At 40.0% G+C, this 25,386-nt stretch overlaps 1 long non-coding RNA gene across 1 annotated transcript in view; it reads right to left on the bottom strand.

Annotated features, from left to right (window-relative positions):
• Positions 1 to 396: 396 nt before the first annotated feature.
• Positions 397 to 25,386, bottom strand: part of LOC144270778 (uncharacterized) — a 47,556-nt gene continuing 22,566 nt past the window's right edge. Inside the window, exon 2 of the long non-coding RNA XR_013347244.1 lies at positions 397 to 702. This is a non-coding gene — a long non-coding RNA (uncharacterized LOC144270778). The remainder of the gene's footprint in view (positions 703 to 25,386) is intronic.

Here is a 25,386-nt window from a genome sequence, read left to right as displayed (position 1 = left end):
GGTGGATTTGATTTAAATCAAATTGATTTAATCATGATTTAAATCACTAGTCAGGAAGACTTGATTTAATCATGGATTTCTACATAAAAATGCATTCTTGATGGTTGTTATAACCTTAATATATATTCTTCACAACTCAGAGATATAGGTAGGTTTCATTTTTAGAAGGTACACACTATATATTTTTAAGGGATTTATTTTGAAAACTTTTCAGATTAGTTTTACAGCTATATCAGAAAATTAATGATTGTTTGGTTATTTCATTTACCAAAAGTAATTGAAGCAGATAGTTCACCTCACAATGACTTCATAAATATCTCCAATTCAACAGGTTAATCATTAATATTTGCAGGATTTTCTTGCCATGTTGTATTAGGAGGAGAACATCACCAGACAGACATTTAAATTGTTTTATTTAACTAAAACAACATTATGTATTCTGCATTTTTTTCTTCAACAACAAACATATAATATTTTAACAAAACCAGCATATGAATTTTTGAATTTAGTTAAACATTCAAGTTTTTTAAAATCAAGTTTGTTTTTGTTAAAATTGTTTTTAACTAAAACAGTTAAATGAAATATTTAAAAAAAAATAAATTAAATTGACTATGCCAGCCAGGTCAACATGAGAATCTTAATATATTGGCTTCTGCAGCTAACTCAGTCATCTTCACCTTCGTTTTCCTGTTTGTTCATAATCTGGAAAAGAAAAACAAGCTTTGCTGCTTTTTCAGGTCCCAAATAATTTCTCAATTTGGAATGAATTACTCCAAAGGAAGAAAATATTCTTTCTACACTGGCAGAAGAAGCTACTGCTGTTAAAAGTGAGATTACACTTCAACAGTCTCTGAATCCAAGTGCTTAAGTGACTTCCAGCAGTTCACTGGGGTGACTTACTTTAAAACATCATCAGCAAACATATATTTCTTGAATGGTTCTTATTCCCAAACTGGGTCTCTTTTATGGCCTGCTGCCATTATAGGTGTTCCCTTCTAGAGAGAGAATGGTATGGTAGATCTCAAATTAATGAAGGCTACGCTCAGAAAGACCTCAAGACTTCTGGAATATGCTGCCAAACAATTTCACTTTTGTTTCTACTGCCTGTCCCTCCCTTCTCACGTTTATCTCTAGACTTCTTCTTCTTGTCCAGATCTATTCCGCCCCAAACAATCTTCTGTTCATTGAACTTTTTGAAACTTTGCACTTTTAGAGAGAGGTAAGGGATGGACTCTGTGTACACAAATTTGCAGAGGGACAATAGGGTTCCAGTCTGTTATTTCTCACCTCTATATATTATTTATTTATTTAAAAACATTTTTGCAGTTAACAAGCATGTTAACTCTGGAGACACAAATCCACAGTTTGAGAACTGCAAAATTAAGCATTTCTAATGGTATCTTCTAGACTGAGCACTGAGTCTCATTGAGTAGACAGAAATATTAACCTAAACAATCTATACAGAATCCCCTGGAACGCCATAAGATTGGGTCCCTAATCCATGAACTATTGGGACTCATTTACAAAACTTTTTTTAAACATTACATGAATATATTGTCTCATACTATAGAATTAGAATTTATAATCCCTATTCCATGATGAGATATCTTTGAGCTATAATGTATCTTAATTAAAACTATCTTTAGATAGGTATTTTCCTCAAAAAGCATTTTATCAAAAAAATCTGATTTAAATTAAAAAATTCTCATTTAAATTTTAAAAAATCTGATTTTTTTTAAAAAAATCATTGATTATTATCCAGCCTACTCTTAAATCTAGCAGACAAAGGTATAACATGATCCAATCACTGAAAGTTGAAGCTAGACAAATTCAGATTGGAAATATACTGTAAATTTTTAAGTGAGGATAATTCAACATTGGAACAATTTACCACAGCTCATGGTATGGATCCTCCATCTCTGACAATTTTTAAATAAAGATTGGATGTTTTGCTAAAAAATATGTTCTATGAATTATTTTTGGGAAGTTCTATGGCCTGCATTATACAGGTCAGACTAGATAATCACAATGGTCCCTTCTGGCCTTGGAATCTATGAATCTATAACTGAATGGGGTGTAGAGAATGAACTATTAATTTGCTGGTAGAAAGGGCTCCTACATGCCAGGATTGGGGCAGTGTACTTTGAGGAAGTCTGCACTGTTGTTGCCAGCACTCTTATCTATTCCATGGACAAACAAAGAGCTGCCCAACTGGGCACCTTTTACTAGCATAACCTTTCCACCAATTTGTTTTAAAACTACTGAATTTTGCCATATGGAATAAGAACTCAAGGACCTTATAATCTGAATATTTAAATTGTTCAAAAATAACATGGAAGAGCACTGTATAAATGCATAGCTAGCCAGATCCATAGTGGTTTCTGGTTTTGGTGTGATAGTTAATATTCAAGCAAGTACTAGTCTGATATCACTATAAAAAGCAAACCCCAGTTGAAGCAGGCACTGTGCAACCCCTCTACGCAACTTTGCCAATGCATATGAGTACTGACTTACAAATTTTCAAACTCTTCCAGTCATGGGACTCATTTAAAAGAGAAAGAAAACTCTGCTGAAATGGTCTAAACCATGGAGTGTTTTCCTGGTGGGGCTACTGTATGTTGTGACTACCAAATGTCATTTTCCCTTAGGTCTGTGTTCTGGAAAAGGTTAAATCCATTAGCTAACCTGTGTTCAATCACTTACCCTTTGGGAGAGGCTATTCTTTCCATTCCTTTAGAAGAGCCTATCACAGTGGGTAAGATGTTAGAGAAATTAAAGTGAGGAAATGAGGAAACACAGATGCAGAGAACATGCCTCTGCTTATTCTGAATTCTCTCCTACTTATCTTTTTTTAAAACACACCATGCACACCAGTATTCTAGATAGCTGTGCTATAAAACATAAAAAGACATGAAGGCAGCAAGCTATGTACTTTCAAACTGCATTTTTTGTTCCTCGATGATGATAGATCAAACAGTGCCGTATCAGCTGAAGCAACAAGCAAGCAAAGCTATTTCCCCTCCCTAAGATGTGTACACAGAAGAAACAAATGTACAATATGGTAGTGATCTGGTTTGTAAGCAAAGAAAAAATATATTTCCAGTGTTAATTTTAAATTAATATTTTTACATTTCTAAAACCACATAAGCAACGTATAAATGTACAAAGCTACTGAAAATGTGGCTATAAAAAGGCTCTTTTCCCAATGTTTGTCAGGGGAAGATTAATGGGATAGTCAGTACATGTTAACAAGCTCATTTAGCACTTTTCAGCTAATTTGGTCCATCTCTGATTTCTTCATGCTAGAAATAACACCACAGTACTAAACATCAGCAAATTATAGCAACAGCTTTTTTAGTACAGTAAATTATTTCTTTGCTTTAGCACTTATGACATTATGCATGTATTTGCTACTAGATTTTACCTCTCATGCTTTAAACTCCTTATTATTAACTCATAGACTCTTGCTTATTAACTGAGCACCCTCAACTCCCCTTTAAATCAAAGGAAATTGAGGGCCCTCTGCACCAGACAGATTGGGTCTTATAACATTTGATAGGATTACGTAACCTTTCTTAAATTCGTGTATGAAAACCAGTCTGTGCTGGCGAAATGCCTCACAAATGTTTGTCTCTGGTGGATATTTTACCCCTCTTGTACTTCTAAACTCACACATGTGACACAGACAGTTGTAGGAATATAAATTACCTCAATTTTCTACACAATTTTCAAATAATGTATATTATTCTATAATATTTTTATTTTCAAGAAACTGTTAAGCAAAACAGAGATGACAACATTCTGAATTTTACCATCTAACACAGATTTTAAAATGTCAGATATAACATATGTCTACTTCTGGTTTTACTCAGCAGAAAAGAAATATAAAGCCCCAATCACTCCTGTAGATGTTGCATGCATGCAGATTCCTGCATCCACATACAGCCCCATAGACTTCATTGGGGTTCCGTGTGAGTGTAGGAGTCTGTCCTTTCAGATTCAGTGACAAAATCAAGGGCATAATTTGCAGAAGAAAGAGAAATTTGTTTATCTACTATAAGTTAAAATATTCAGAATCCTGCTTCTGAAGCTTGCTACTCAAATCCAAGTTTTAGATTCCGGAGAGTAAACAGAACAAGAACACTTCTGTAATTATAGGTTTCAGAGTAGCAGCCATGTTAGACTGTATTCGTAAAAAGAAAAGGAGTACTTGTGGCACCTTAAAGACTAACAAATTTATTTGAGCATAAGCTTTCGTGAGCTACAGCTCACTTCATCGGATGCATTCAGTGGAAAATACAGTGGGGAGATTTATATACATACAGAACATGAAACAATGGGTGTTACCATACACACTGTAACCAGAGTGATCACTTAAGGTGAGCTATTACCAACAGGAGAGCGGAGGGGGAGGGAACCTTTTGTAGTGATAATCAAGGTGGGCCATTTCCAGCAGTTGACAAGAACGTCTGAGGAACAGTGCGGGGGGGGGACGACAGGGGGGGAATAAACATGGGGAAATAATTTTACTTTGTGTAATGACCCATCCACTCCCAGTCTCTATTCAAGCCTAAGTTAATTGTATCCAGTTTGCAAATTAATTCCAATTCAGCAGTCTCTCGTTGGAGTCTGTTTTTGAAGGTTTTTTGTTGAAGTATTGCCACTTTTAGGTCTGTAATCAAGTGACCAGAGAGATTGAAGTGTTCTCCAACTGGTTTTTAATGTTATAATTCTTGACGTCTGATTTGTGTCCATTTTTTTTTTTACGCAGAGACTGTCCAGTTTGACCAATGTACATGGCAGAGGGGCATTGCTGGCACATGATGGCATATATCACATTGGTAGATGTGCAGGTGAACGAGCCTCTGATATTGTGGCTGATGTGATTAGGCCCTATGATGTGATTAGGCCCTGAATAGATATGTGGACACAGTTGGCAACGGGCTTTGTTGCAAGGATAGGTTCCTGGGTTAGTGGTTCTGTTGTGTGGTGTGTGGTTGCTGGTGAGTATTTGCTTCAGGTTGGGGGGCTGTCTGTAAGCAAGGACTGGCCTGTCTGCCAAGATCTGTGAGAGTGATGGGTCGTCCTTCAGGATAGGTTGTAGATCCTTGATGATGCGTTGGAGAGGTTTTAGTTGGGGGCTGAAGGTGATGGCTAGTGGCGTTCTGTTATTTTCTTTGTTGGGCCTATCCTGTAGTAGGTGACTTCTAGGTACTCTTCTGGCTCTGTCAATCTGTTTCTTCACTTCAGCAGGTGGGTATTGTAGTTGTAAGAATGCTTGATAGAGATCTTGTAGGTGTCTGTCTCTGTCTGAGGGGGTTGGAGCAAATGCGGTTGTATCATAGAGCTTGGCTGTAGACAATGGATCGTGTGGTGTGGTCTGGATGAAAGCTGGAGGCATGTAGGTAGGAATAGCGGTCAGTAGGTTTCCGGTATAGGGTGGGGTTTATGTGACCATCGCTTATTAGCACCATAGTGTCCAGGAAGTGGATCTCTTGTGCGGACTGGTCCAGGCTGAGGTTGATGGTGGGATGGAAATTGTTGAAATCATCGTGGAATTCCTCAAGGCTTCTTTTCCATGGGTCCAGATGATGAAGATGTCATCAATGTAGCGCAAATAGAGTAGGGGCATTAGGGGACGAGAGCTGAGGAAGCGCTGTTCTAAGTCAGCCATAAAAATGTTGGCATACTGTGGGGCCATGTGGGTACCCATAGCAGTGCCGCTGATTTGAAGGTATACATTGTCCCTAAATGTGAAATAGTTATGGGTGAGGACAAAGTCACAAAGTTCAGCCACCAGGTTTGCTGTGACATTATCGGGGATTCTGTTCCTGACAGCTTGTAGTCCATTTTTGTGTGGAATGTTGGTGTAGAGGCCTTCTACATCCATAGTGGCCAGGATGGTGTTTTCAGGAAGATCACTGATGGATTGTAATTTCCTCAGGAAGTCAGTGGTGTCTCGAAGATAGCTGGGAGTGCTGGTAGCGTAGGGCCTGAGGCAGGAGTCTACAAAGCCAGACAGTCCTGCTGTCAGGGTGCCAATGAATGCATCCGATGTAGTGAGCTGTAGCTCACGAAAGCTTATGCTCAAATAAATTTGTTAGTCTCTAAGGTGCCTCAAGTACTCCTTTTCTTTCTGTAATTATACAAAAAGTTGACTCTGTGGCAAAGTGCCCGGTGGGTATGGGAATTATGAGTACAAGTTCACAAATTTAAAATACATAGCAAAAAGCACAAGATGTGACCAAAGTGTCTGAAATATCAGATATAAAGAACAGAGTGATAAAAGAATGCATTGGATTCTACCACAAAAACACAGGTAGCTGGAAAACTCTTTGCTTGGCTCTCCTTCAGAACCAATATAATTTTAACTCTTGCTGTGATCTGGATACTCTGCATGCAAGAAGCTATATATTTTGTTAGGACTAAGTGCCATTTAAAAAAAAAATCAGGTCTGGAAGGATTGATAAGAGAGAACTCACTTCCATAAAGCTGCAATAAGAAGCAAGTTTACAACTGTCATATAACTTTAAAGGGAGGCTACGTTTGGGGTGAAATGTATTAACCGTGTCATTAAGGATGATTGGTTTTCTTTAGAAAACCAAGGTAAATTTAACACATAATTTAATATTAATGAACATCTGCATACCACAGCCCAGCAGATGCAATGAGTATTTCATTAGTTTTCCCAACATACAAACAAATTATATTCAGTATATAACTAATGTTAAATTTGTAATTCAAATAAAAAAAAGTTAAGGGGTGACTTCTTAAACTAAATTCACCCATTTGAGTCAGTGGAGAGGCACTATGGATAAATTTGGCCCCTTGTCAACTTCCTTTATAAATTCCCTAATATAAGTGTATAAGAGTTATGATGTTATACAAACATGTGTTTGAGGTTTGGAGGTTTATTCTTCTTCTTTCATGTGCTCCCCAATTCAATAGCTAGATTGTTCAGCCATCAAACTGCTGCATAATTGAGGTGGCAAGGTGTTGCAGTCCACCCTCCAGTCTTCTAATTGTGCACTCCACCACGTTTGACCATCTGCCTTGCTGCTCCGCAGTCACAGTGTGAAGACTGGGCTAACCCAAATTTTTGCATTGTGCAGTTTTGTCCAGGATCTGTTTCACAGGTTGCAAACAGATGCATATAAATTAGGCTTCTGAAATTCATCAGCATGTCTATTCTTCTATCCTAGAATTTCTGCCACTCTGGTAGGACACAGCTATTGTTTCTGATGTGCCATTCTTCATCTGAGATTGGCCTGGGGCAGCAGCATTGGACATGAGTGTATGAACAGCTGCTGCACAAGGATGTTGTGAAGTCAGTCTAGCAAGTTAGCAGAAACTGCAGGTATCAATGTTTCCTTCTGGAGGCAGGCAGATCTTCTTCTAGGAAATGTGCGTTGCTTATTTGCACCTATTGAAACCATTGTCAGCCTTGTGTGCTGTACATAAGACCTTTCTGAGATAATGTTAGTGTACTTACATTGATCCATATCAAGAGATAATCACTTGATAAATCTTTTTTTAAATTTACACCATTTAATCAATGACGTCAGCAAATACATCCAAATCTGGAATTCCCATTCACGGTGTACCTTAAATAGTAGAACCTTTTTTTGGTTTAAATGTGTTGCTTCCATATACATGGATATAAATAGTGTTCACATTTGCATGGATATAAGAGGGTAGAATTGGGCCCTTTAGTGCTCTGTTTCAGCCTATAGCAAACTTCATTTTTAGTTAAATCAAACACACCTGAAAACAGGATTAATTGCAGAAACATTAACAAATCCTTAACTATGTCACTGTTAGTTGGTACAGCTGTAACATGCTACTTAAAATCAGATATGTAATTAAAAGATAATGCCATTGTCACAGGACAGAGGTTTCCTGCTGCTAAATTAATACAGAAGGATGTATTTAAAATAAACATCAAGATGCTGATTTTGTTTGTAAAGTGGGAGACACTTATCCCATGGCATATTTAAATCCCTCAGGCTTAATTCAGTTATGTGAAGTGACTGATGGTGCCAATGTTATCTTTTTAAAAGTATTATTCTTTCTTTTATGTGATAATGAAATTGAGGGCTTAAAATATTGACTGTAGTCAAATATAGCATAGGTGGGTGCTATGCAGACTTTTGCATATACCTTAACCAGATGATCTCAAATCCTAACATCCTGTAGATTCTGCTTGTCTAGCCCTGGTCCTCACTAAAGACACAGTCTCAACTGGAATCAGTTTCAGGAACAAATCCTAGAGTAAAACCACTGAAGACTTGTTTTTATTTATGATCTTAAGTTTTAATACTCAGCGACATTTCAGGGTATTTAGGGGCAGATTTACAAAACATTTAGAAACCTAAAATGCAGACGAGGCCAAGTGAGATTTAGGAGCCTAACTCCTAGTGGAGTGTAATTCGCATTCACCACCTATCTGCCTCTTTGGGTATGTCTACACTATGAAATTAGGGTGATTTTATAGAAGTCGATTTTTAGAATTCGGTTTTATACAGTCAATTGCGAATGTCCACACTAAGCGCATTAAGTCAGCATAGTGCGTTCTCATTACCATGGCTAGCATCAACTTACAGAACGGTGCACTGTGAGTAGCTATCCCACAGTTCCCACAGTCTCTGCCGCCCACTGGAATTCTGGGTTAAGCTCCCAATGCCTGATGGGGCAAAAACATTGTCGTGGGTGGTTTGGGATACATGTTGTCAGTCGACCCTCCCTCTGTGAAAGCAACGGCAGACAATCGTTTTGCGCCTTTTTTCCTGGGTTACTCGTGCAGACGCCATACCACGGCAAGCATGGAGCCCATTCAGCTCACCGTCACCGCTACTATTGTGGGCAAGTCTACTGTGGGGGCTGCTGTGATCCAAGTAGCCAATGCAATCACTGATGTTCTGTTATCAAGGGTAGTGACTCTGGGAAATATGCGGGCCTTTTTAGAGATTAGGTGCATCATATTCCAGTCCTTGGTCACTGGTGACAAAGTCTTGCAGCCATACATTCCAGTCTGGTCGGCGCTGTAACACCCCATAGTACTTCTGTGGTTGACACATGTAACAGCTCCAGGGCTCTTGCTCTTTTGCCTTGGCCAAGGTACCTTGCCCTACCAGGACCTCCAAGCATTCGACACAGAAGCACCTGCAGCAGCTGGCATTGCTACACAGCAGCAGCAGCTCCTGGGTGCCTTCGCAGCAGATGGTGCAGTAGGACTGCTAGCCGTCCTCGTCCATGATGTACCACCGCTTCTGCTGCAAGTCTGCTCTCCTTTTGCCTCAGGCTGCTCTCCCAGCCAGCAGCACTGCGTGGTCACACCTACCCCATCCTACTCCTTACTCCCATGGCTCATAAAGCCTGGAGAGTAGTAAGGAGCAGTTCAACTATAGGCTGAGCTAGTGCAGAATGGTGGTAGAATGTGCCTTTGGACGTGTAAAAGCTCGCTGGCACTGTTGGTCAGACCTCAGTGCAACCAACATTCCCATTGTTATTGCTGCTTGCTGTGTGCTCCATAGTATCTGTGAGAATAAGGGGAGATGTTTATGGCGGGGTAGGAGGTTGAGGCAAATTGCCTGGCGTCCAGTTTTGAGTAGCCAGACACCAGGGCAATTAGAAGAGCACAGCAAGGCGCGCTGCGCATCAGAGAGGCTTTGAAAACCAGTTTCATGACTGGCCAGGCTTCGGTGTGACAATTGTGTGTATTTCTCCTTGATGCAAACCAGCCCCGTTGTTGATTTTAATTCCCTGTAAGCCAACCACCCTCCCCCCTTCGAAATAAAATAACTGTTGTTTTGAACCTATGCATTCTTTCTTTATTAATTTAAAAAAAATGAGATAACAGACAAGGTAGCCTGGGTGGGGTGGGGGAGGAGGGAAGGACAAGGCCACACTGCTTATTGTAGCCACACTAAAAATCAAACTGTTTGAATGACAGCCTTCTGTTGCGTGGGCCATACTCTGGAGTGGAGTGGCTGTGTGCCTGGAGCGTCCTCTCCTCCCCCCCACCACGCGTTCTTGGGCGTCTGGGTGAGGAGGCTATGGAACATGGGGAAGAGGGTAGGCAGTTATACAGTGGACGCAGTGGGAGTCTGTGCTCTTGTTGGCTTTCCTGCAGCTCCAACAGATGCTTCATCATGTCCTTTTGCTCCCCCATTAGCCTCAGCATCGCATCCTGCCTCCGCTCTTCGCGCTCACTTAATTCTTTCCTGGCCTATGCCACTGAATGCCTCCATGCATTAAGCTGTGACCTATCAGTGCGGGAGGACTGCATGAGCTCGGAAAACATGTAATCGCGAGTGTGTTTTTTTTCACCATCTGCAATAACCTCAGAGACAGAGATGATAGCGGGAGCGTAGAAACATTCAATGCTCTACGATTCTGGGAGGACTGCATGGTCACTTGTGCTGCTGAGTTTGCCATGCTGACCAAACAGGAAATGAAATTCAAAAGTTCCCGGGGCTTTTCCTGTGTACCTGGCTACTGAGTCGGAGTTCAAAGTGCTGTCCAGAGCGGTCACAATGGAGCACTCTGGGAAAGCTCCTGGAGGCCAATATCATCGATTTGTGTCCACACTACCCCAAATTCAACCCAGCAATGTCATTTTTAGCACTACTCCCCTCGTCGGGGAGGAGTACGGAAGTCGATTTTAAGAACCCTTTAGCTCGACGGAATGGGGTTGGTTCTGTGGATGCAGTCATTTTAAAATCGACTTAATGCTGCTAAATTCGACCTAACCCTGTAGTGTAGACCAGGCCTTTAGGTGCCTAAATAACTCTGTAAATCTGGCCCTTAACTCCATGTTCCTATTGGTACATCTTTTTGGTGGTGGTGGAGGCAATGCTCTGATTATGTCAATTCTAAATTCCTGACCAGGTCTTTGGCATAACCAAAGAAAACCTGCCTGAGGAAATCTATCAAAGATTTTACACTGAGCTGAGTGTATGCTGCAAAAGGAGTTAGGGAGTTTAGTCAGGGCAGTATGCTTGTAAGTATTTGTTCTGAAGTGTGTGCATATGTAAGTGTTTATTGTTTGAAGCAAGCTGGCAAAGGTTTTGCTGGAGAGCCTTAATTCACGGACTGAATTCCCCACTGAGCTTTCTTTTTTTGCTGACCAGTAACAAACAGTAACAAAGTATTTTTCTATTGTTAACTGTCAGTGATTCACTTAGGTTAATGTTTAAAATGGTTTACTAAATATGTCCTTTTTCCAAAATACACTGTCGTCAAGCAGACCCTTTAATCTGGTCAGCATTACAGCAGCGATATCAAACATCCTGTGAAAAATTTAACCTCAACAACATAGCTCTATAGAGAAATCCCTATGTTGAGGGAAGAGTGTTAGGGCTGTATTTTAATGGGGATCTATAGAGTAAAATGTTTTCACAAGAGAGATTTTTATCATTAAAATATGTCGCGACTGTCTCTTGTGCATAGTGTGAAATCGTGCTTCAACATGTTACAAATAGACACAAATTGCAAGGAGAGCTTACTTTGCTACTGTATATTTTGTTGACTATTCTTGCCATTTCAAAATGTGCTGGAACTCAAACTACATACTGTACCTGAAATGTGTTTCTAGGACAGTATATCAGAGGCTCTCTAGATTCAGTGCACCTACAAGGCTCTCTAGATTCAGTGCACCTACAAGGGCTGGAATAATACAGAAATATCTCTGCAATGATCAGGAAATGCTCTTTATACAGCCAAGCATGCATTTCATAATGGACCAAGCACCTTTTTCTTGCTTGCACAAGGTTTTCTTACTAACCAACATGCAATATAAATGGATATAAGGTCCTTTACAATTGTTCTTACAATTCTCTGATACTCCTTGCATTCATGCAACGCACATGCTCATTAGCAAGGCAACATTTAATGCAGCAAAGCATTTGTTAAAGTACATGAATTAAATACATGGCTGTAGATTTGTTCCACCCTCCCCCACAAAAAAAAGTGAAGCCTTCCAGTAAACATGAGCACAAAGAGCTTGGCTATAGCAATATTCTGGAAGGTCATCAGTCTTGTTTACTCATTGTGTGGTTCAGCTATCAAAGTCTACCTCTGTTTTGTACAGATCCTCCTCCTGGACATGCACCTACCCCTTTTTATAAACACAACATTTACATAGTCTCTGATGCTCAATCACTCGGCATTAATAAGAGGGGGTCTCCTGTGCTCCCTGCAGCAGAATGACTTCTAGCTTCTGGGACTTTTGCTTTATGGGCAGTGCAAAGACTTGGTGTGAACCTTAGTAATTTTGCCTCAAAAGGGTTAGTGCAGACATTTTCTTATTTTTCGACCATATAATTTCACATACCTTAGGTTCAGTGAAACCCCCAATCTCCAAAAGCTCTGAGTTTCACCCAATTCCTGTCACCAATTCTAACTTACCATTCTACTGACATGAAACCATAAATCAGCCCAGGTTCACTGAAATGTCTGTGAATCTGGCCTGGATTTCCAGTTGACTTAAAAAAAAAAATCTTGAAAGCGGGACTGGTTTTTTGTTGTTGTTGGTAGTATCAGAGTATCCGATTTCCTTCCGAGCATTTCACATAGTTCTGTGAGTCAGCAATTAGATAGATGATTTTAGGGTAAAATGCAGATTTCTTAAAGCCTGTGAGGCAAATATTCCAAGGAGGGAAGATATCTTCAGGCACAGCATTAAGGCAGAGATTAAAGTAGAAAGCCACACATTCAGAAACACTGAGAAAAGTACAGCCAGACAATCCTGCTAAAGAATAAGAAACTAGAATTTAAAAGAAGGGAGAAATTTCTTAAGTCATACAATTTGAATACCACATCATTCAGGAATGTTTAGATCCAGTATTTTGGTTTCTTCCATTATAAATACAGAGCTACTTACAAAGTTCAGATCCAGCCTCAAGTTTGTATTTGAAACCACAAAGATTGTACCTGGGTTTAGTAAAGATGCATCTCCAATAGATAGTTCAGATCACAGAGACATATATGCAGCAGGATTACTGCATAGTTTTCAGAGTAGCAGCCGTGTTAGTCTGTATCCACAAAAAGAAAAGGAGTTCTTGTGGCACCTTAGAGACTAACAAATTTATCTGAGCATAAGCTTTCGTGAGCTACAGCTCACTTCAGTGGAGCCTCTGCTGAAGTGAGCTGTAGCTCATGAAAGCTTATACTCAAATAAATTTGTTAATCTCTAAGGTGCCACAAGTACTCTTTTTCTTTTTGCATAGTTTTTGTGTAAGGGCTTCTCTACACAAGGAAGTTTACCAGCGTAATTATGCTGGTATGATTATACCTCTGTGGTTATACAGGTATTACTGTGTGGACACTTTTTTGTTTTGGGGATAAGAGTGTCCACATAGAGAGTTATGCTGGGATGACTATAGCCCTATAATTATACCAGTCAAAATTTGCTCATAAATTTTCCCATGTAGAGAAGCCCTAAGTATAGTTGTGCTTTCTCGTTTTAGGGATGATTTGGGTTTTAACCTCTCATTAGTTTTCCATGTGTCATAGGCTTATTTCTGTGATTTTTAATTTTTGTTCGTTTACTATTGCCTACTAAAATAATTGTACTTTGTAAATGCACACCATGTTCTCTTGTACTTGTTTAGTATTAAATATTTATCATGCAAGGTATCTGTAAGTTATATAAATGTATTTGGAGTGCTTATAGGGCAGTGTAGTAGCAAGGACAGACAGCTATTAATGAGTAAGGCTACGATTTAGTCATGGAGGTCACGGCAGTCACAGATTCCATGACTTTACTGGACCTTCGTGACTTCTTCAGCTTCAGCTGTCAGCAGCTGAAGCTGTGGCTGGGGCCTGGCTGGGGCTGGAGCCAGGGTTATGTCCCCACGTAGCCCCACGGTGGGAGCTGCAGCTGGGTTGCTACTCCCCTGCCCTATGGCTTGCTGCGGAAGCCGCTGTGCCCCACGGCTTGCGGTGGGGACCACCGCTGGGGCCATGCGCCCCTGCCCTGCAGTGGGGGCTACAGCTGAGGCTGTGCCCCTGCCTCGTGGCTTGCAGCAGGGTCCGTGTGCCACTGCCCCACGGCTTGTGGTGGGGACCACCGCCAGGGCCATGCGCCCCTGCCCTGCAGTGGGGGCTACAGCTGGGGCTGTGCGCCTCTGCCACGGCTTGGACAGTTATTTTTAGTAAAACTCACAGGCTCTGTGAATTTTTGTTTGTTGCCCAGGTCCATGACCTGACTTTTACTAAAAATAATCATGACAAAATCTTATCCTTATTAATGAGGCAGTCCCTACTTTTCTCATTTCTTCTTTCTTGTCTTTCAACTCAATAGTCAAAAAAGTTGTGTTGTGCATCAACTTAAGTAGTCACTTTACTCTTACTAATTTTTCTCAAACAAATCGTAGACTTCAATCCTGCAGTGTACAGTGTGTGAGCTGGTTGCTGGGCCCACACAGAGCCCCACTGAAGTCAGAGCTCTGTGCAAGTACAGCATTCCCCCTGTAGACTGTTGACTGCAGAATGAGGTAGAAGTGTTTCTGCATAACAGATTCCAGGATACTTAATGTGAAGGTTGGCAAGGCTTTTCCTTTATTTTCTCATATGGCACAAACTGCGCTTATACACAAACTGACAGTACAGTTAACTTTTTATGTCTGTGTCTAAACTCTCATTGATTGTAATGGGGCAGAATCGGGTTCAACCAGCTACATTTCCTGTGATTTGGAATATGTCCATCATTTTAATTACTTTTTAAAAATGTAGACCTTGAACCAGAGATGAGCAAAAATAAAAAATTTGGACGTGGATCTGAAATTCCAGGAGGAAGTGGTGTTTCATATATGGAGAGTAAAGTTTTGACTACATCTTTCTACCTTGAACCAGTTGCTGTCAGCATTCAAGATTAAGTGGATATTCTTCCACTCGTCCCATTTGTCTTGCTTTTTATTTCCTTTTCCAAAACTTTTAATAGTCAGGACAACACATAGTCGTTTTTCTAGATGTCCACAATACTTTTAAACTGAACCTAGATCTCATAATCATATAATTTTGAATCTTGAGAAAGGGAGCCATTTACATCTTTTCATATAGGGAAGCATTTGTTTAAAATGAACATTATGCTCCAGCTATTATGGAAAGCTCCTATAAACTTTCATAGGGATTAAATAATAGGGGCCTATAGAAATTACCCTATACAGTTTATATAATCTCTATAAATTTATACAGAAAGCACATAGTTCTCTATTAAATGCTGTAGTATTTTTCCATTGGAAGATAACCATTGCTTTCATTCTGTTCCTCTGTACATACCATTTGCTTCTTTAGTAGGATTAACAAAGCATTCAAAATATTTTTATGGGGAAGTAATAAATATTACAAATAAATCTCATAAAAAATCTTTATCTTCAAGTTACAAAAGAGAACCTAAACTCCACCGTGCACATTTTTTTATGATAAAGCCTGTTCACTGAGGCAGTCTATATTTAGTGTGATAATGTTTCTGGTGCTGAACTTGGTTGCATGTGTTTAGAAAGAAGATCTCTCTCCTCACTACCACGTTCTTGTGTCTTGGGGTCTCATTACTACAATAATAAATATCCTATTCTAGTCACACTATCTAATGTGCGTCTATCAGCAGGTGAATTATTTAAGCAAATCCCATGTGTACCCATAACAGCGCCAATATGGAAATATCCATCTTTAAAAATTGATAACTAACTAACATTTGCACCTCCATAGAGTTAATAAAGCTGTAGACAATGTTGAGCAGCTCTTTTTAAACTAACTCTTTATTTCCTTCGAATGGTTAGGTCTGTTATCAACTTAGCAAAAATCAGTTTTGGAGAACGCTCAATTCTTAATACAATTTAATCAAAACACCTGTATGGTCTTCAAAAGGATACTGTCTGTATCTAAATAATTATCACTACTATTAGAATGTATGCATAATGGGCCAAATTGAACATCCCTATTTAAGCAGGGATGAGCACTACAGATCAATAGGATCAGACTTAGATGTGCAGCATTCTCAGCATGCAAAGGGATTTATCTGGAGTAATCTGCTCTGCATTCTGTACTGGCTTGCAAAAGTCCAAGTAAATAGACACTCCTTGCAATATGCCCTGAAGGTCAACAGACCCACTTAATTCAGACCATGTAGAGGGGTAGGTTCCAAAGATGGGGCCGCCTCTCAGAGAACCTCTGCCAGCCTCTTCTCTTTTAAATCCAGGGGCCTATAGCTCAAGCATTGTTGCAGGTCACAATTGCTGCAGTATGGCAGGAGGACAACGGTGGTCTATAAGTATGACATCTCCACTGATAAGAAATGTCTAGTCAGATGTTCGTATTGGTCCTTGATTCCGTTCCCACTAAGTCAACAGCAAAACTCCCATTGAATTCAGTTGTGCAGGATCGGGCCTTGTGTGATCAAATTTACATTGTAATACATTTTTAGTGTATTATTATCCTGGCAAATACAAACATGACTGCTTATATATGTAAATATATATAAACATTTCAGAAGAAATGACCTCCTAAGGGTAATCTTTACGGGTATTTTTTATACTTGGAGAACACTGGACTTAGACTCTTAGACTTTAAGGCAGTGGTGGGCAACCTGCGGCCCACACGCAGCCCATCAAGGTAATCCGCTAGTGGCCTGTGAGACAGTTTGTTTATATCAACCAGCCAGAGCCACAGCCGCCTGCAGCTACCGTTCCAAGCCAATGGGAGCTGCAGGAAACGGTGCGGGCTGGCCACCATTTCCCGCAGCTCCCACTGGCCAGGAACGGCGAGCTGCGGACACTGGGAGCTGCAGGTGGCCATGCCTGCAGCTGGTCGATGTAAACAAACTGTCTCACAGCCTGCCAGCAGATTACCCTGACAGGCTGCAGGTTGCCCACCACTGCTTTAAGACCAGAAGGGACCATCATGATCCTCTAGTCTGACCTCTGCACATTGCAGGCCCAGAACCTCACGAATCGACTCCTGTAAGAGACTTTGGGGGGAGGGGTTATGTCCAAGGCCAGCAGGACTGCCTAGTGGCAATACTCCAGTCTATGTCTTCCCATGGTGAGAGTCAGTGGTTGCTTTGCCTAGTGGCTAGAATCAGTACCAATGTCACCGAATGGTGAGCGACCATGGCCACCTTGCCTAGTGGCTAGAGTCAGTAGCAATGTCACCCAATGGTGAGCATCCAGGAATGCCTTGCCTACCAGCTAGACCCAGTGGCAGTGTCATCCAGTGGAGAATCAGTGGCTGCCTGCCTAGCAGTTAGTCTGTAGTAACGTCACCCAACGGCAAGAGTCAGTGGTTGGGGGTAGAGGAACCTAGGCTCACCTTGCTCCACCAGGTTCCAACCCAGGGACCTTCAAATAATGGTCCAGATACATGGCCTAGGGACAGGTGCCCTTATGGCTGTACCCTGGGTCAATTCCTACCCCTGCTGTTCCTCTATCTGTGCCATGGGTCTGTCTTGGGGTCACCTGCCATCATCTCAGGTCACTCTCTGAAGCATCTTCCCCTCTCTGCAGCGACTCATCATTTTCAGATCCTGCAGTTGTAAGGCCTGCAGCAGCTTGACTGTGAATCCAGGACCTGGCCGCTTGGAGCCCCAGCAGCTTCTCTGCAGGAGGCTGCAGCACCCAGCTGTTCTCCTGCTCAGTCAGCCTAGACTGAGCTGAGTTCCTCCTTTCTGACCTCTCCCTCCACTGGGAATGTGCCCAGCAGGAGCGATGGGGCATGGCTTCCTGTGTCCACAGGAACACCTTAACCCCTGCCTCACCAGTGTGGAGTTTGTACACCCCATCACATAAACCTAAACCACGGCTGAGTTACTGAAGTCCTCAAATCATGATTTAAAGACTTCAAGTTACAGAGAATCCATCACTGCAGTTTAAATCTGCAAGTGACCCATGCTGCAGTGGTATGTGCCAATCTGCCCCAGGGCAAAGTTCTTTCCCGACCCCAAATGTGGCGGTCAGTTTACACTCAGCATGTCAGCAAGTCCCAACAGCCAGACAACTGGGAAAGAATTCTCTGTAGTAATGCAGAGTCCTCCCTGTTTAGTGTCCCATCACTGACCATTGGAGATATTTGCTGCTACCATTCTGAGAGGATTTAGAAATGAAATAGTGCAGATCTTAAACGTTGCTATTCTCCAAGTTTCACATTAATTCTTCATGAATTCATGAAGATTTATGAATGTGCAGCATTATTTCTTTCTTTACACATCCTCCCTCTTTCTCTCTCAGCTAAATTGCCATGGCTGTATTTCTTGTGAGTTTAAGTATGGGATTTTTAAGTGTGTGTGTGTGTGTAAAAAATATCAGGATGGCAGGTGTATTGAAAGTCATAAGAATTTGAATATCAGAACAGCATTTTTTATTTATCATGGACATAATGTTTACTGATATTTGGAAAGAGGTTTTGTATTTGGGGTTTAATTAAAAGGCCTTTTGGGTGCTGAGCATATTTTACTACACCCTCAATACAATGACACCAGCTATGAAATTGTGTATTGTGATGTGATATATAACCTGACATATCTCAATATGAAGAATTTGCCAATTCTGTAATTGCATTTTCCTGTTTTAAATTTCCCCCTCCCCCCGTTAGTGTGTGAAAACAAACACAAACAAAAGAGAAAACTGAATTTGACTGCTCTTTGGAATCAACGGGGCTACTCCTGAAAGCAAAGTTACGCATGTGTTTAAATGTCTGCCGGCACAATAGCATTGATTCTTCTCCATTTAAATATTTAATAATTTTTAGATGGTGTGAGTGTTTTTTCATGGCTTTCAGACTGTTACATAATTTCTATTTGGCTTCAGGATCCATTGCGGAACAAAAACCAGAAGAAGCTTCTTGCAGAATTCAGAGTCACTGGGGCCAATTCTCTACTCCCCTGAATTTTCTGTTGTCATTTATACCAGTGCAAAGTGCATATAAAATTCTACCACTCTGATTTGGTGGCTTTTCCACCACCTACACTGGATCATGCAGTGAAATAAAAATTAGGCAACAGCCTGAAATGCATGGAAACATCTACAGCTTTTAAAAATTAAATTAAATATTAAAATGCAGCACAATTAATACTGAAATGCATTAAAAAATCACAGCTTTTAATATTTAAATTACATATTAAAACTGAGCACAATCAAAACTGTTATATATCATTCAGTTGTTTTTAATAAATCATTTTCTAAATGTGTTTCCATACATTTCAGGTTGTCACTGTATTCAGCACCATAGAGATTTGGGCCTTCAGACAAAATTTAGGCCCAGTGAGAAATGCATCCCTATCTAAAATTTGTCTCGAATATTTAAAAAGACAATGAGTATCGTCTTTTAAAAAGAAAAATAATAAAAACTACAAATTTGTATCAGAATTTAAAATTGATGCTATAAATATTTTAGAAAGTAAAATATTTTAATAAGCATTCACTGATTTTATTGTCTTAAAATTGCAACTTAGGTTTAAAAAGTTGCATTAATATGTAATTTGTTCTTGCCAAACACAAATATTACTAGGCTCAACAACTATTAAATATTTCCTAGCCACATCCATACACTTGCCTTATGTCTTGACAGTATAAATAGGGGAGAAGAGATAGTGCTGGTGTGTCCCCCCCCCCCCCCACAACCCTTTTGCTATATATCGTTCAGAACAGGTTACATTTGCCTGTAAAATCTTGTAGATTCCTTTCTAGGATCTGGGACAATCTAAGACAGATCTTCAGCCGGTGTAAACTGACATAGCTCCACTGAAGTCAATGGCATTATGCTGATTTGCTCCAGGTGAAGATCTGTATCTTTGGGTTTTTGTATTGGGTCAGTATGGCCATGCTACAGAGCAAGCAGCTCCTCATCAAAAGGGATCTGTGTCTTGTTTTCATTGTCTTCAAATTAAAGGAGATGTTTAATCTGCTTGAGGCCTAATTCAGCTCCTAAACAACTTTCCTTTTTCATGAAGGGCATTTCAGACGTCAGATCCTCTCTACTTGTTTTGAGAGATTACACAGCATAAATTGATCTAAAAAGCACCTTTCTTAAATGTGTCCTTCAAGCAGGTCAATTACACTTTCTCAGGCCTTGTGGCAGTGGGGTTTCTATGATATTTGATTTCGATTTTAATCACTTACAATATATTTACCCAAATTATAAACCCGTCAGAGTATACGTGAGACCACTTTTAGTCAGACAATATAGTTCTCTGCTGTCTAAAGGAGACAAACAACAAATTACATATTATCTCTAGTCAACCATTTGGGTTTTTGCACAAACCACAGAAAAATATTTCTAGAGCTCAAAAGAGAAATGCCACCCGGGGGGTGGGGGTGGGGGGCGTGTTGTACGTGTGATAGATTTAGCCCTTGCTGTACCTGCAGCAAAACTACTGGCATTTAGTTGAAAGTCAATTTATTCTTGAAACAGGGTGTTGCTTCTTCAGGCACACAGCCAGCTAAATTGGCACATTTCATATTTTTTCTCCTCACAAGTCATTATTCATGATACAGGCATACATAAATTTTGCTACTCCAGAGCAAAAAATCTGAGGAATGCTGGTGCATTAAAATCCCTCTTTCCTCATTCTGCAGTCTATGTGCACTGGCTACACACTGTACTGATTATAAGTAGAGGACTGATGGCATTAAATGATAGACACATCAGAGGTGGGATGGAGTGCATTCTTGTCTCATTGAGCAATAAGAAGGTATTGACTCATAGAAGATTTAATAACTTGACATAAACCTTCTAGGCCTCAGAGTCACTAGATTACACATATATTTTTACTCTGGACACTTTCAACCACAAAATACTTTTCTCCAGCTGAACTATCTCCCATATCATACATAAAACTTCTGGATTACAATAAGAAAAGGAGTACTTGTGGCACCCTAGAGACTAACCAATTTATTTGAGCATAAGCTTTCGTGAGCTACAGCTCACTTCATCGGATGCTTATGCTCAAATAAATTGGTTAGTCTCTAAGGTGCCACAAGTACGCCTTTTCTTTATGTGAATACAGACTAACACGGCTGTTACTCTGAAACCTGGATTACAATGTGCTTCTCTTTGAGGGCCTGATTCTGCAACTCAATTTACATGGGTATACTCCCTGTCATAAATATAAAGGGAAGGGTAAACCCCTTTGAAATCCCTCCTGGCCAGGGGAAAGCTCCTCTGACCTGTAAAGGGTTAAGAAGCTAAAGGTAACCTCGCTGGCACCTGACCAAAATGACCAATGAGGAGACAAGATACTTTCAAAAGCTGGGAGGAGGGAGAGAAACAAAGGGTCTGTGTCTGTCTGTATGCTGGTCTTGGCCGGGGATAGACCAGGAATGGAGTCTTAGAACTGTTAGTAAGTAATCTAGCTAGGTATGTGTTAGATTATGATTTCTTTAAATGGCTGAGAAAAGAATTGTGCTGAATAGAATAACTATTTCTGTCTGTGTATCTTTTTTGTAACTTAAGGTTTTGCCTAGAGGGGTTCTCTATGTTTTTGAATCTAATTACCCTGTAAGATATCTACCATCCTGATTTTACAGGGGGGATTTCTTTATTTCTATTTACTATGTCAAGGTTCCTCCCCCACTCTGAACTCTAGGGTACAGATGTGGGGACCTGCATGAAAAACCTCCTAAGCTTATCTTTACCAGCTTAGGTCAAAACTTCCCCAAGGTACAAAATATTTCCCCCGTTGTCCTTGGACTGGCCGCTACCACCACCAAACTAATACTGGTTACTGGGGAAGAGCTGTTTGGACGCGTCCTTCCCCCCAAAATACTTCCCAAAACCTTGCACCCCACTTCCTGGACAAGGTTTGGTAAAAAGCCTCACCAATTTGCCTAGGTGACTACAGACCCAGACCCTTGGATCTTAAGAACAATGAACAATCCTCCCAACACTTGCACCCCCGCTTTCCTGGGAAATGTTGGATAAAAAGCCTCACCAATTTGCATAGGTGACCACAGACCCAAACCCTTGGATCTGAGAACAATGAAAAAGCATTCAGTTTTTTTACAAGAAGACTTTTAATAAAAAATAGAAGCAAATAGAAATAAAGAAATCCCCCCTGTAAAATCAGGATGGTAGATATCTTACAGGGTAATTAGGTTCAAAAACATAGAGAACCCCTCTAGGCAAAACCTTAAGTTACAAAAAAGATACACAGACAGAAATAGTTATTCTATTCAGCACAATTCTTTTCTCAGCCATTTAAAGAAATCATAATCTAACACATACCTAGCTAGATTACTTACTAACAGTTCTAAGACTCCATTCCTGGTCTATCCCCGGCCAAGACCAGCATACAGACAGACACAGACCCTTTGTTTCTCTCCCTCCTCCCAGCTTTTGAAAGTATCTTGTCTCCTCATTGGTCATGTGCCAGCGAGGTTACCTTTAGCTTCTTAACCCTTTACAGGTGAGAGGAGCTTTCCCCTGGCCAGGAGGGATTTCAAAGGGGTTTACCCTTCCTTTTATATTTATGACACTCCCACTCCAGTATGGCATTCCTCCTTCCCCCCGGAACCTTACTGGGGCCACCCACATGGCGTTCTTTATAGGGTCAGAGTCTACTTTTCTGCAAAACCTTTAACATTCTGGAAATGGCAGAAGACAGAAATAAGAGATGGCAGAAGTTTTTATTCAATTAGTTGAAAATACCACAGCACAATGTGTGATCACTGTCTATTAACTTCAGTGTAATGCTAAAAAAATGGTTACTACAAGGTGACTAGTGCTAACATGGTAAATTGCTTGTGTTGCTACCATGAAAACTGCTTGTATGTTCAGGGAAGCCAACCTAACTGCAAAAACACAACTTCACTCTTGCAACAGAATGCTATTCAGTGTCTTTGAGAATGCATGGAACCAAAAAAAGACTGCTGTTTCTCCTTCAGGACAGATACTGGTATGTTTACTTTCACCAAGTCATCACATTTGTGTTATAGTCGCTCATGAACATTCCGTTGTTGGAAGAGCAACACTTTCTCATTCCTTTCAATAAACATCCTGTGCACGATTCTTCTCCTGTGGTTTTGCATTAAATAAAGAAAAAAGTCTTGAAAGACCTGCTGTGTATTCCCTTGTATACCCTTAGCGGGAAACCAAGGCATGGGATACAATTCTCATATGAATAGCCACAGGTATCCACCTTCCACAGTGTCAAGCAACCATCATATCTAAAGAAATTCACCGGCCCTCCTCTCTGCCCTTATCCCAGGCTTCCAAAGGGGCATAGAATTATTCACAAAGAACTTAAAAATATTAGTCTTGCCCTGATTATTGATCATATCTTACTAAAGTTACACATTGAACTCCACCCTGCCTGTGTTCTTTTTCCTTTCACCCTGTTTCTAGAGACAGGGTGTGACATTTTTTAGCATTACACTGTCAGTATTTCTTTGGGGAAGAGTGTAACAACCTTTTTCAGCCTAAGAAAATCTTCACACCATTCTTCACAATTGTTTTAGGGGTTTCTAAAATGTATTGGTTATCTTCTTTACATATTGTTTTATCACTATTTATCTAGCATCCAACTGTATGTACATGGTGCTAAGGAAGCCCGGCATTCCAGGGGAAGGAATATAAAAATAGTGTTGACAGAATTTTTTAAAACTCTTTAAAACATTTGTGAAAGAGCTTCTTTATACAATTCGTGATCTAAAGAAAATACATGATGGTATGATATAGAAGGATTTATTGAGACTTACTTGAAAGTCCTTAATGATTTTCTTGTGGCTTCCCCACTAGAGATTAATATAACCATTCCAAACTCTTGCCAATAAAACCTTTATACCATATCACCATACATCATCTAGTTATATGTCCCTATTCATATCATATTGGCATTTTCCGCTGAGAAAAAATAACCACAGTCTGCATTGGGGATATATGTGGAATAATGTTTTAATAGCATTTTACCCTTGGAAATCTAAGTTCAAATATAGACTTGGTCACAAGTAATGGTAATGGAGTAGTATCAATTTAATGTCCAATTGTCATTTGTTTGCATTACAAAAAAATCAGGGAAGAATCACGGTGCAATAAGAGACAGAGTTTCTTGGGGAAGTGCAGAAGTTTGTACTATGCCTGACTGACTAGTCAACGCTTTTTAGTAATTCACTTTCAGTAACTTTTAAAAAAACCCTCCTCTTCACTTAAAGTGAAGATATATAGGGTGTTGCACAAAATGATCATTTTTAGTCTGCAGAAAGTCATTGGGTCAAATTCTGCTCTGTTATGCCTGAGTAATCCTACAGAGTTCAGTGGAATTGCTTGGGTATAACTGCAGAATTTAGAATATTAGAAAACATGTATCACCACCTAATCATGGTATATGCTACATATAGCAGGCAGAGATGTTGAAGCATTTACAGAGAGATAAGTTAGCTATGGCAATAAAAGCTCCAATAAGAACAGCAGAAAACATTTTTCAGTGGGACGTAGTGGGCACTGACCAATTATTTTTTATTTTTCAGCTGCAGATCAAAATTCTCCAGTGTATTTGCACTTTTTTCAAATGAACTAATAAACTCCAGATACAGCTCTAGTTAGTGCTTATCTATCTGTCACGCATGGTGGTGTTTGTTAACTTGTAACAAGAAAATGTTTATCTTCTTGATACATTCGAGGCAAACAGCGAAATGAAAGTTCTTGTGAAAAGAAGCTGGCAAATGGCCTGCATCTTAAAGGGACTTTGTTTCGTTATGTTTTATTTTTTATTCTTATGGTTTTTCTCTCCAAGACTCAGACAGCAGAGATATTTTTATTATTTCTAATGCTGAAGATTGTTAACCAATAACTACTGCTTGAAGTAGAAAAGGCATGACAAAATAAAGAGTACTGCAGTACTCTACAGGAATGGTTCAAAAGTCTATGGCTTACAAGAGTGACCCTGCAGTATTTTACGCTTTTACCACAGAATACGGCAGTATCTTCTTTTTTAGTGTAGTGTAGGTAGTATAGGGGAGCTCATATTCCTGTTCTCTGTGCTTTGGATAAATGGCCAACACCAGACTTCCCAGATGTTAATTTGGCATATCACACATGCACTAAATTAATTCAAAATGAAAAAAATATTGAAAAATTTATAATCCTTACTAGAGTCTAATCCATGTTGGTACCTTGAGAAACAAGTTTTTTTGGCATTAACCACTGAACATGTCACAGCAGTTTCTCATGTTTCCTGAGGATTTTTATTGTGTGTGCTATCAGTATATATTTAGTAGGTTGCCCTTTGGTTTTGTTGTCCACTTGCTAGTTTGCTCCTGTGAATCATTATTTTTCTTTTTTAAAAAGTTGCACAAAAATAATTTTAAGAACATTAGTGTTATGTACAAACACTAACAAAGAAACTGACAGGACCAAATTAAACGTAGATTAAGGTTGATACTCTGGTCTGTCATC

The sequence above is a fragment of the Eretmochelys imbricata genome, chromosome 10, assembly GCF_965152235.1.
Source record: "Eretmochelys imbricata isolate rEreImb1 chromosome 10, rEreImb1.hap1, whole genome shotgun sequence".
NCBI lineage: Eukaryota > Metazoa > Chordata > Testudines > Cheloniidae > Eretmochelys > Eretmochelys imbricata.
The sequence above is the reverse complement of the archived record's forward strand: the minus strand, read 5'-3'. Positions and strand labels throughout refer to the sequence as shown.